Source organism: Schistocerca nitens, chromosome 2 (assembly GCF_023898315.1).
Source record: "Schistocerca nitens isolate TAMUIC-IGC-003100 chromosome 2, iqSchNite1.1, whole genome shotgun sequence".
Taxonomy (NCBI): domain Eukaryota; kingdom Metazoa; phylum Arthropoda; class Insecta; order Orthoptera; family Acrididae; genus Schistocerca; species Schistocerca nitens.
The window spans coordinates 592924656-592936677 of record NC_064615.1 but is presented as its reverse complement, the minus strand read 5'-3'; positions in this window follow the sequence as shown (position 1 = coordinate 592936677).

Sequence of the window (12022 nt, the reverse complement as noted above, 5' to 3'; positions counted from 1 at the left end):
TTGTACAATGTTTCGTTTGTTAACTGAAATTACCCTTGAGTCAGTTCCTCATTCTTCAAGGCTTCTGAGGATCTTCCTTCTGTTCAGCAGCACTGCTATGTAATGCAACTATGACTGACATTTCGTTCACGCTGCTGTGTTCCATCAAAGGATTCCTTGAAAGACAGTCAGCCTGCTTGTGTTTGGTCAGATTTTTTATACCACTGTGATACCGTAATATTGAAGCACTGTCCCGATCCCGCCAATCGATCCGTCTAATCCTTCAGGCCAGTTAGCAAGCACAGAGAATGGTGATCCACCACAACAGTGATTGGTTTGCCAAATATGTAAATATGGCCGGAAATTGTTGACGGCTCACGAAACTACACTTCCCTCGTCTGCGTTGATAGTTGCGTGCTCAGCGAGACGGTTTAAAAACGTAAAGGGCCTGGGTTCGATTCCCGACCAGGTCGGAGATTTTCTCTGCTCGGGCTTTGGGTGTTGTGTTGTCCTTACGTTCGTATCGTCATCATTGTTATTTCACTTTTGAGATGGCTACATGAGAACTTCCCGAAAGCCAATATACTGCGAACAATAAAATTGCAAGACGCTGTTTCTCGTTTGTAGAATAGCTTTTCAATGACTTGTAGAAGTTATTAAAAATTATTCCTTGTGATCCTAGTAACTATTATTCTACCTCTGTGATTTCCTCACAGTTACATACCTCCTAGCATATGACTACAAGGCCCAATGTTCACAGAATAGCATTTTATTGTGGCTCGGTGCCCTTCCAGAATAAGTTCACTCAGTTTGAGTAATGATTTTCAATTACATAAATGCTTTAAGTTTTTAGAGAGGTCATTTTATCATGATACCTTCAGAACTTCAAAGAGTGTATTCCAGTCTACACTGTCGGAAGCTTTCTCTAAATCTTAAAATGCTATGAATGTAGAATTCCCTTTTGTTCATTCTATCTTTTAAGCTATCTCATAGTGACAATATTGTCTCAAACTTTTCTACATTTCTCGCAATTCCGAACTGATCTACGCCGAGGTCTGCTTCTACAAGTTTTCCGTTCTTCTATAAATAAATCACTAGTTTACGACCATTAACCTGATTAATCGTTACTGTTCGCATCTGCCAGTATCTGGATTCTCTTGTAGTCTAGCGGTATTTCCCCTGTCTCGTATCTTGCAGAGTTGGATAGTTCTGACATGGTATGTTCTCCCAAGGATCCGTAGGAATATAAAGAGCACAGATTGCTAGCCAGTACTAAGCAAACAATGAATGGCTGAGAAGTGGAAGAAATATGTAGACGTGATGAGATCGTAGAGGTTCGTAAACAAAAAAAGTCTCTGAATCATTCTAACACAGTTTGCACTAAACGTAGCGAGACAAGATAAACACTGTTGAAACACATGGTATACCAGTGGCTGATCGTTTAGTGTTGCTGCAATAGTTCGTGTGAACAGGCGATTTAGACATGATATAAATCCACATCTCTAATACCGAAAACTAAGTGGTGTATGGCACTTCCAGTACCATCCAGCCCCCCTCCCCCCTCCTGTTTATCCTCACCTCTATTATTCTCATAGTTCGCGGGAAGGAAGACTGTCAGTAGTCGTTGCGTTTCCTTGTTTACCGTGGTATGAGATGTGTGTTAGAAGAGCCATTTAGTTTGCTGACTGGTCTTGGAAGTGAGCCCCCGTAATTTTGTCCAAAAGGCTCCCCACAGTGCGGAAAAATGTACTTGTGACGTATCTTACTGAAGTTTGTTGAACTTTCTGTGACAATCTCACTCTAATTAAATGAACGCATGACTATTTGAATCTTTTTCTTGTCTGCCGCAAATCCAGCTTGATAAGTTTCTCTGAATTGGTCGAACGAGGCTTTTTTAAGCTATTTTTCCTTAAGACGTGCGTCTACTAGTAAGTAAACTTCCACAAGCCGCTGGCCAAAGTTACTTCTGGAAGTCCTTTGACGTGGAAACAGCCTCAGCAAGTTCACTTTCACAAGTTTCGTCAGCTTGCAAAAGTAGCCTCCGCAAGTTAGTGGATAGAGTTTAGTGTGAGTCGCAGAAATTACCTGCCGACCGACTTGTAGTTGCTGGAAGTTTGTCTTCAACTTGTGGAATTTCTGTGTAGTTATTAGATTCGAAAATGTCAGTGTCGGTGACGAAAGTCTTGTGGAATTACAATAACACACATCGAAGTTGGATTGCTTTCCAGAATTTTGGGGCACAAAACACATGGTCTTTAAAAATAGAATAAAAAAACAGGTCAGTCCCGAAAATATTGTTGCAGATTTCGGTGCAACAGACGCCGAAATAAGAAAAGCCATTCATAATTTGTGTACACATTATGGACAAGGCGTCAACAAAATGAGAAAACAGTAAAGGGGACACAATGCGGATGTTGTGCACAAAAGCAAGCGGGAATACTTTGATTCACTGAAATTTATGTTTCGTTACTGCACGTCCAAGAAAAGAGAGGATAATTTGGTAAATGAAACAAATCTTACATTTTACAAATAGCATTTATTGCTATCATTACAAATGCACGACGTCGGCCGCGGTGGTCTAGCGGTTCTAGGCGCTCAGTCCGGAACCGCGCGACTGCTACGGTCGCAGGTTCGAATCCTGCCTCGGGCATGGATGTGTGTGATGTCCTTAGGTTAGTTAGGTTTAAGTAGTTCTAAGTTCTAGGGGACTGATGACCACAGCTGTTAAGTCCCATAGTGCTCAGAGCCATTTGAACCATTTGAACAAATGCACGAGTATGCTAACATGAAAAAATCAGATAAAATTTTAGTACATCGGTACTCCCACTCTGCTTCCACTGTGGTGAAAGAAACTAATGTGTAAATTCATTTCGCACCTTGGCTGACGGTGGCCAATTATGTTGCTTCCACTTCTGGTGAAAGAAACTAATGTATAAATTTACTTCCCGCCTCCTTGGCTGACTGTGGCCAATTATGTACGTTTAATGGTTCCAGTGATGCATTTGTTTCCCCCGTCTGTCTTCACGCAGTTCTCCTTGATTTTGTGAATCTCGAGTGTCATTAAAAAGTTGGGTTGACATTTTTGCTTGATTGTACTTTGTTCATAAGAACTGGAGTTTGTAATATTCGAAAGCGTGTGGGGATATGTCCAAAAAAGCTTTGAGAGACATTTCTTGCTCTAGAGAGGACATAATTACTCAATTTTGCATTAACTGGCCACTAAACGGGTTAGGCTTAGTAAAATATATTTTTAAAGCAAATAATCATCAGCAGCAAGGACATATTGCGTCTTAATAGTTCTACTTGACAAAATTCGAGGAACTGGTAAATTCAGAGTGTTATACTCCAGACTTTCTGAGAGTTTACTGTTATTAAAAATTCCACTGTCACCAACACCAAAGTATAGAACTCCATAGTCAAGTCCAACGAGTGCTGACAGCACAATTCTCAGCATGACTACAAGTTTTACATCCATAGTACCAATACAGATCGGAAAATCCCATTTGTCTTCAAAACCATAAGCAATTTGTAAACACTCAGTTGAAGGTGCGTAAAGGTATAGAAATCAAGAATTATTTCTGAAATTTACCCATATGAATAGTAATAAACATAATACATTATGACATTTCATTCATTTAATAGTCACGGAAAACATGGGAAATGACTGTGGCACAAATAGACCTATCATTTAGGAGGAAAACTCTGTGGAAACAGAAGCCAGAAGAACTCCTTACAAAATTAAGAAAAGAAGAAAGTCAGATTCTGATGCTATTTTGCAAAATGTCTTGGAAATAATGCGGAAGCTTAATGACGAATTTCAAGTGTTTGGTGATTACGTTGCTTCAGATCTTAGAGGACTGTCGCAAGTACTAAGAAAAAATTGAAACGTAGAACCGAAAAACCAGTTTTGAAAAGTTCGACAGAGGACGATGCTTGCAAAAATGTTTGCAATAATGTTTGCATACCTCACAGCAGAAAATTTATCTCTACATTGTGCACTACATCTGATGAAGTAATTATTTTATCTCATCCCGTCTGAGAGGATGGTTCACAAGTTAATTGTTTTGCAAAATAATGTTCTGCCTAAGTGTATTATTCGAGTTAGCTTTAAATACCCTCTTTTCAAACGAGACTCACAGCAATCGGAGTAAAATGCGGTAGGGAGCTGGTGTTGAGAGCAAAAGGTACTGAGCCATAATGAATTTATTAACTTTCTTAAAACACTAATGAATTTATTTTTAAAAAGCAAAAATCCAAGAATAACATTAACAAATTGCTTCCAGAACTGAAAAGACTAAATTTCAATAACACAACTGATAGCAAACACCTCAAAACGGCAACAGTATAAAATCACTTCCTTTTAGTAAAGGACATTAAATGAAGTAAAAATACATTTACATTACACACAGCAAAACATATGCTCAAATGATATGTCACAAATATCAACCATCGGCTATTGCCAGTAATTATCAAAACGCCATTGCTTTCGAAATAGCCAACATGACTGAGAAACGTGGATCAAATTTATGAGGATAGAGGCGGTGGCAAAGGCAACTCCAGTAGCAATAATTCCTCCTTCTCTACTAACACAGGACGGCTGTTGCCGCTACCACAGTACTAGATTATTTCATTAAAATTTTCAGCCATGGTACACCGGTATCTTTAACTACACCACAGTTAACAAGAGATACAATCACCTGTAAAACAGAGACAACTCCTTAATTATTTAGTAAAAATTATACATGCTACAAATGCAGAAAAGTACGAACGTTATACAGGAAACTTTGACTTGACTACTGAGGCATAAAATGTTTCTTTGGAATGAAATTTTCAATCTGCAGCGTGCGCTGGTATGAAACTTCCTGGCAGATTAAAACTGTGTGCCGGACCGAGACTCGATCTCGCGACCTTTGCCTTTCGCGGTCAAGTGCTCTACCATCTTTATTTCTTTTTTTTCTCGTTGTTGATCGTTGGGTTTGGTCGTTGCGGACGTCACATGACATCCGTTTAGTTCGCTTGTTGATCCTTAAACTCAGTTTTTTTTTATTACAGAAACCAACCATCTCTCTGACCGAACACGCTGGGCTACCGTGCCGGCGACCATCTGAGCTACCCAAGCACGACTCACTAACCGCCCGATTTCGAATCTCTGTCCGGCACACAGTTTTAATCTGCCAGGAAATTTCAATTTTTCTTTACCTTTTTTTTTTTTTTTTTTTTTGATGCAAACAATTTAGTAAACAGCTCGAGCGAGCGTGTGATACTAGCTAACATGTAGCTATAGACATGTCTCAGAAATAAGGTATCTAGGCTAAACAATTAGTAAATCAGAAGAATTACATCTGCATTCTATACCCTTAGATTCTAAAATCAGATTGGAATAGTGATAGCCGTAAGCGCACACACTTTGACAGAACTGAACTCAAGTAGTACCAGGCAAAACCTTCATAAATAACACATTTATATATACACAAATCAATAACAGTTTGGCATCACTTCGGTACCGAGAGTTCCGGAATCTGTGCAGAAAATTGGAATAGAGATGAACACAAACATCATTTCCACCCTTTTTATTGCTCATGAGAACCACACATTGCATGTTGTACCACCACACAGCGAGACCTACAGAGAGAGTGGTCCAAATTGCTGTACGCACCGATTCCTCTAATACCCAGTTTCACGTCATCTTACACTGATGCATGCCTGTATTCGTCGTGGCATACTATCCACAAGTTCATCAAGGCACTGTTGGTCCAGATTGTCCGACTCCTCAACGGCAATTCGGAGTAGATCTCTGAGTGGTTGGTGGGACACGTCGTCCATAAACAACCCTTTTCAATCTATCCGAGGCTCGTTCGATAGGGTTCATGTCTGGAGAACACGCTGGCCACTCTAGTCGAGCGATGTCGTTATCCTGAAGGAAGTCATTCACAAGACGTACAAGATGGGGGCGCGAATTGTCGCCCAGGAAGACGAATGCCTCACCAATATGCTGCCGATATGCTGCACTATCGGTCGGAGGATGGCATTCACGTATCGTACAGTCGTTACAGTGCCTTCCATGACCTCCAGCGGCGTACATCGACCCCACATAATGCCACCCCAAAACAGTAGGCTGCACTCGCTGGACAGTGTGTCTAAGGCGTTCAGCCTGACCGGGTTGCCTCCAAACACGTCTCCGACGATTGTCTGGTTGAAGGCATATGCGACACTCATTGGCGAAGGGAACGTGATGCCAATCCTGAGCTGTCCGTTCGGCATGTTGTTGGGCCCATCTGTACCGCACTGCATGGCGTCGTGATTTGCAAAGATGGACCTCGCCATGGACGTCGGGAGTGAAGACGCGCATCATGCAGCCTACTGCGCACAGTTTGAGTCGTAACACGACATCCTGTGGCTGCACAAAAGACATTATTCAACATCGTGGTGTTGCTGTGAGGGTTCCTCCGAGATACAATCCGTAGCAGCAGTGATCCACTGTAGTATTAACCCCTTGGGCGACCTGAGCGAGGCATGTCATCGACAGTTCCTTTCTCTCTATATCTTCTCCATGTCCGAACAACATCACTTTGGTTCACTCCGAGACCCCTGGACACTTCCGTTGTTAAGAGCCCTTTCTGGCACAAAGTAACAATGCGAACGCAATCGAACCGCGGTATTGACCGTCTACGCATGGTTGAACTACAAACGAGTCGTCTTCCTCCTTCCCGGTGGAATAACTGAAACTGATAGGCTGTCGGACACCCTCCGTCTAATAGGCGCTGATCATGCATGGTTGTTTACATCTTTGGGAGGGGGAGGGGGGTGGGGTTAGTGACATCTCTGAACAGTCAAAGAGACTGTGTCTGTGATACAATGTCCACAGTCAACGTCTATCTTCAGAAGTTTTCGGATCCGGGGTGATGCAAAACTTTTTTTATGTGTGTATGACAGCGGGCAACCAGGATACGGAGTGAAAATACCCACCACGAAATACCAAGTGACTTGCACTCTAATCGGATGCTCACTGTGATTTCACGTAGAATCCAGCGACCACTGACAAACGCTTCTATAGAGAGCGCCGATAGAAGGATGTAACGAAGATAACTCGTCGTCGGAAACCCACGGGTATCATCCAGCAGACGCCACCGCGTCCAGTACTTACAAAGGACACACCACAATGGACACAAACTGCTTGAAACTTCAATAGCAGAGGACACGTCGAATACGTACAGTCGTGCTCAAAAATATCCGAACGACCTAAATTGCATTTCGCCTGATTCGCATACAACCCACATAACGCAGCTGTCTAGCAGGTCCTCTAATCACTCCTTGGTACAGTCGTTTGACTATTGAAAATGGTTCCAACAAGTCATCACTAGAAAGCACTACTCTGTATCGCAATAACTCAAGATGTAATGTAATACCACGATACTAGAAATATCAGGGAACACCTTATCACAGATAAGACTGTCCTTAAGGCTTGTAAGCTCAAATTTATTGCAATAAATGACATACCTGAAATGTATCACTCTCATTATTACGTCAGATAGGTAATGCATGTAGTAAGTTCGTCGCGTTCATGATTTCCTCTTCAAAGTAACATACCGTACTTGTTATTTAACACAAAATGACATTAAAAATTTGAGTTATTCACGAGCAGCTAGTTGAGAACATGTATGAACTTCAAATGACACGACGAACCGTCTCGTTGTGCATATGGATTCAACCCAGGTCATGCAGACTAAGCAAAGACTTCGTGACTGACGGAAACTAACAGTCATTCCTGACTAGGCATACAGAGAGTGATATACCTCAGTTTTAGACAGTATCAGTTAGCAAATATTAAATTTAAATTACATAACGTAAACATTTTTAACGGACGCGAATTCCTGCCCAGCACCTATTGTCCCTGTTAACGAACTACGAGAGATGTTAAAATTGCTTCTTCACAAGTAACTTACTTGAAATGCCGTGAGGTAAAGCTTTGTGTTGGACAGGGATTCTAACCCAGGACCTAATCGGATTGTTATCGAAGCACAATCAACTGTGACATATCGGATTTTCTCGGAAGTAGCTCGATGTTTTAATTGAAATGACGACACGAAACATTAATTTTATCCTTCCTAGGACTCCAAACCGACCCCTATCACTGTTGTATTCTAGAGAAAACGAACATTAAATATGGGTTTGTTACACCAGCAGCGACATGTGAGCATGTTTGAACTAGAAATAATATGACGAAGAGTTCAGTGCTGACTGGGAATCGAACCCCACATATATCGTTGTTGACTACACACAAAGAGACGTCAGCTACCGAGTTTTTCTCCACCAGCTTGTGACTACTTTGAAGGACAGTAACAGGTGAAAACCTGTAACTCTTTTGTATCGGTGATGAATAAATAGTTGCCACTATTTAAGTTCCAACCATCGTATATTTCGTTTGTTGTATATTCAAGTGTTTTATTCTCTTACCTGTTGCTAAAAACCGGGTAATTATAAAATGATCTCTCGGTGAAATAGTTTAACGCATTTTTGTATCCTGTTTCCGAATACTTGATTCTACATGAGCTGAGCAGAGTCCTTTGACTTTAGTTCCTTCAGTAACGTTTCTTGAAAACTGAAACATGCATGTCTCTGCGCCCATTTATTCAACAACACAACACACCTCTTTTTAGTGTTTCGTACCTCACCGGTAAAAAAGGAACCCTAATAGGACCACTTTACTGTCCGTCTGTCTGCCTGTCTGTTTGTCCAATCTTAAAAATCTATTTTCTTAGGAACGGGTAGACGTATTAAAGTGAAATTTATGTCACATACTAAGGTCCACGTTCAATGCAATCAAAAGACAGGGCAATTTCTGTCACGTATTTTGGTACTCGCAAACCCATTCATCAAAACCTATAGGGTACTTCCCGCTGAGCTATAATCATGAAATTTGGAAAGAACCAAGGTCTCAAAGTACAAATTAAGGAAAATTTCGAAAACTTAACTTGTAATTACATCAGTTAATTTTTTTGCGATTTGTTGTCCATCTGTCTCTCAGTCCGCCTGTTAAACACCTTTCTCTCAGGAACGGACAGATGTTTCTAGTTGAAACTTATGTCAAATAGTAAGGCGTACGTTCCCTTGGTGGTGTAAAAAACCTAATCTTCTAAGGAAATGCAGTCAAAAGATAGGGGAATTTATGTCATACATTTTGGTACTCTGAAACTCATCAAAACCTAAAGGGTACTTCCCGTTGGCCTAGAATATTGAAAATTTGGTGAGAAGCAATGTCTCACAGTACAAGTAAATAATAAAATCCGAAAAAAGATAATTTGTAATTGTATCACAAGTAAGACGTTTTTGTCATTTGTTATCCGCTTGTCTGTTTGACAGTCCACCTGTTAAGACCCCTTCTTCTCAGGAACGAGTAGACCTATCAAGCTGAAATTTTTCGTCATATAATTGGTTCTTGGAGGTGTAAAAAAAAATCATGCATCATCAAAGTTGGCAAGAAGTAAGGTTTCACAGTACAAGTAAAGCAAAAATTCAGAAAATTGTTAACTTGTTGCAATATCGCACGAAAAAATATTTCTTTTGTCATTTTTTATCAGAGTTCAAAATTAAAATTGAAACATTCTCGCCGGCCGTTGCGGCCGAGTGGTTCTAGGCGCTTCAGTCTAGAACCGCGCTGCTCCTGCCGTCGCAGGTTCGAATCCTGCCTCGGGCATGGATGTGTGTGATGTCCTTAGGTTAGTTAGGTTTAAGTAGTTCTAAGTCTAGGGGACTGATGACCTCAGATGTTAAGTCCCATAGTGCTCTGAGCCATTTTGAACCATTTGAAACATTCTCGAATGTCTCGGCGTCGCTGGGACCGATATCTTGTCGGTACCAATGTCAATACCATACAAAAATCGTCGAGACTCTCGATTCCAGGGATGGATGATCTGTTTGTATACGTAATTAAGTATGCATGTAACCCTCAGTGCGTAAGTCCTACTCGCACGGGGCCAGTCTTTTTCCTTAAAATTTTGCTCGTCACATGTATTCCAGACATGGCCAGTCGGGAGGGCTGTCTGCAGTGTGGGATAACACTCTTGTAATTGGCGAAATATAGTTATGTTTATTTTTGTACATAATACTTTTACATTTGACGTGCCTTCGTAGTGATCTTCAAGTTAATGGGAAGTGTATACACCGTGTACGAGTACAGCAGCTTGCAACACAGATAGACAACATGTTGCAAAATATTTTACAGCATAAGATCTTATTACGACAGCATGGCTCTGTTGGAGCGGGTCTTCCAACAAAATGCTTTTTATGGGTCTCGGCTTGTGAAGTTTGCTTCAGTTATCATTTTTTCGTCACGTTTTTTCTTCGTTAGTAAAAACGCAACAGCTGTGGCGGCTGCTTTAGTTTCTGCGCGCAACATTTTAACTTCCAGTCCGCATCTCACAACGTGACTCTAGCGGAAACACCTCCGCAACTACTTGCAACAAGTTCTTTATCCAAGTGACTTTCAGACGAAAACTTGTGTAAGTTTTCTTACTACTATACACACGCAGAAGTTACTTATGGAAGTTACTTGCTAGTGGACACAGACCTTTAGAATTCTCCCTATAAATCTGGATCTAGCATCAGCGTTGCCCGTGGCGAGATTGATTTGACCGTTCCACTTTATAACGCTCTGAACAAATATTCCCAGATACTTTAAGGTTGTGTAGTTAAAGCATAAGAGATCTTACCGTCTAATTACGCGCATTACTTTACATTTATTTGTATGCTTATACAGCAGACAATGTTTGCTGCAGGCGCTGATCATGTGTAAGTTCACTCGCTTCTGCAGCCGAGGTCGCTAACGCAACTTGAGCGATGACGCTATACTTGGAGGTAGCCGTTTCGAGCCCTGCTTGTGGAAGAAGGAATTTTCCACCCCAATACTTGGCTTCCTGCAAGTGAGGGGGTGGTTGAGCTGAAGAGAAGAGACGGCGTAAAATCCCTGATCCGTAGACTTTGCACCAATAACCTGGCTTAAGCTGCAAACCTCTCAACACTATCTAATAGAGTGAGAGGGTGTAACATTGCTGAGGGTGATTTATCCGGCGAACAGGATATCGAACCTGGCGATCCTGTTGATGCTATTCGGGGTCCTCAGGCAACGTGTCGGCACCGCGTTTCACGCTCACCCCTCTCTCATCATCGTATAACACGAACTTGACACCACGTTCAACTCAATCCATTACAGTCTGCACACTCAACAGATACACCTCACATGCAACTCTCACACACTGAGACGAAAGGCCCCACTGTATATTAGACGCCTGAACCTACCGCTCGGGATCCCCCAACCAGCACGCCATTGGACTCCTCTTTGCATCTGCAATTTCCTTTGCATTCTGGAAGAAGGATGCCGTGTCCCAATACGCAACTTGATTGATTGCGATGTGACTCCTACGGCTACAGACATAATCCGGCAGATTATTTAAGTATACCAAAGCAGATTATTTAAGTGTACCGTCAACATCAGTCTTGTCACCCAATACTGAGGTACGCTGCACCCTACGTTTACATCTGATAATGCCACCACTTCAAGAGTGACACTCTGTGTTCTGTCTGCTGCGAAGTCTTCAATCCAGATACATTCCTGTTCGTATATTAGGATATCACGCGTTTTGTTTAAGATATGACGGTGCAGAGCTGTATCGAAAATGTTCTGAAAGCTAGCTACTGACTTTAGAGGCTCATGAAAGAAAGGAGCTAGATGGGTTTCAGACGATGTATGCATGCGGAAACCGTATCCTCCCGGATAGCCAGAGAGCCACAGCCCATATTTCACTCCCACACGACTACAGACTCCAGAGTTGATTGTTTCAGGAGAATCTTCATTTCCACTCCATCCTTGACACGCGTTGTGTTTTTATATTAATGAAAATTCTGTGTCTGCGCCAAATCGTCTCTGGCATCCCTCCCCACCCCCCACCCCCTCCTACCGCCACCCCCACTTCGGCTGTGTTGTATAATTTTGCTTTCTATACAGAAGTGTTTCACATCTTGCGATATCGATTCCTAGTTTTAAGGT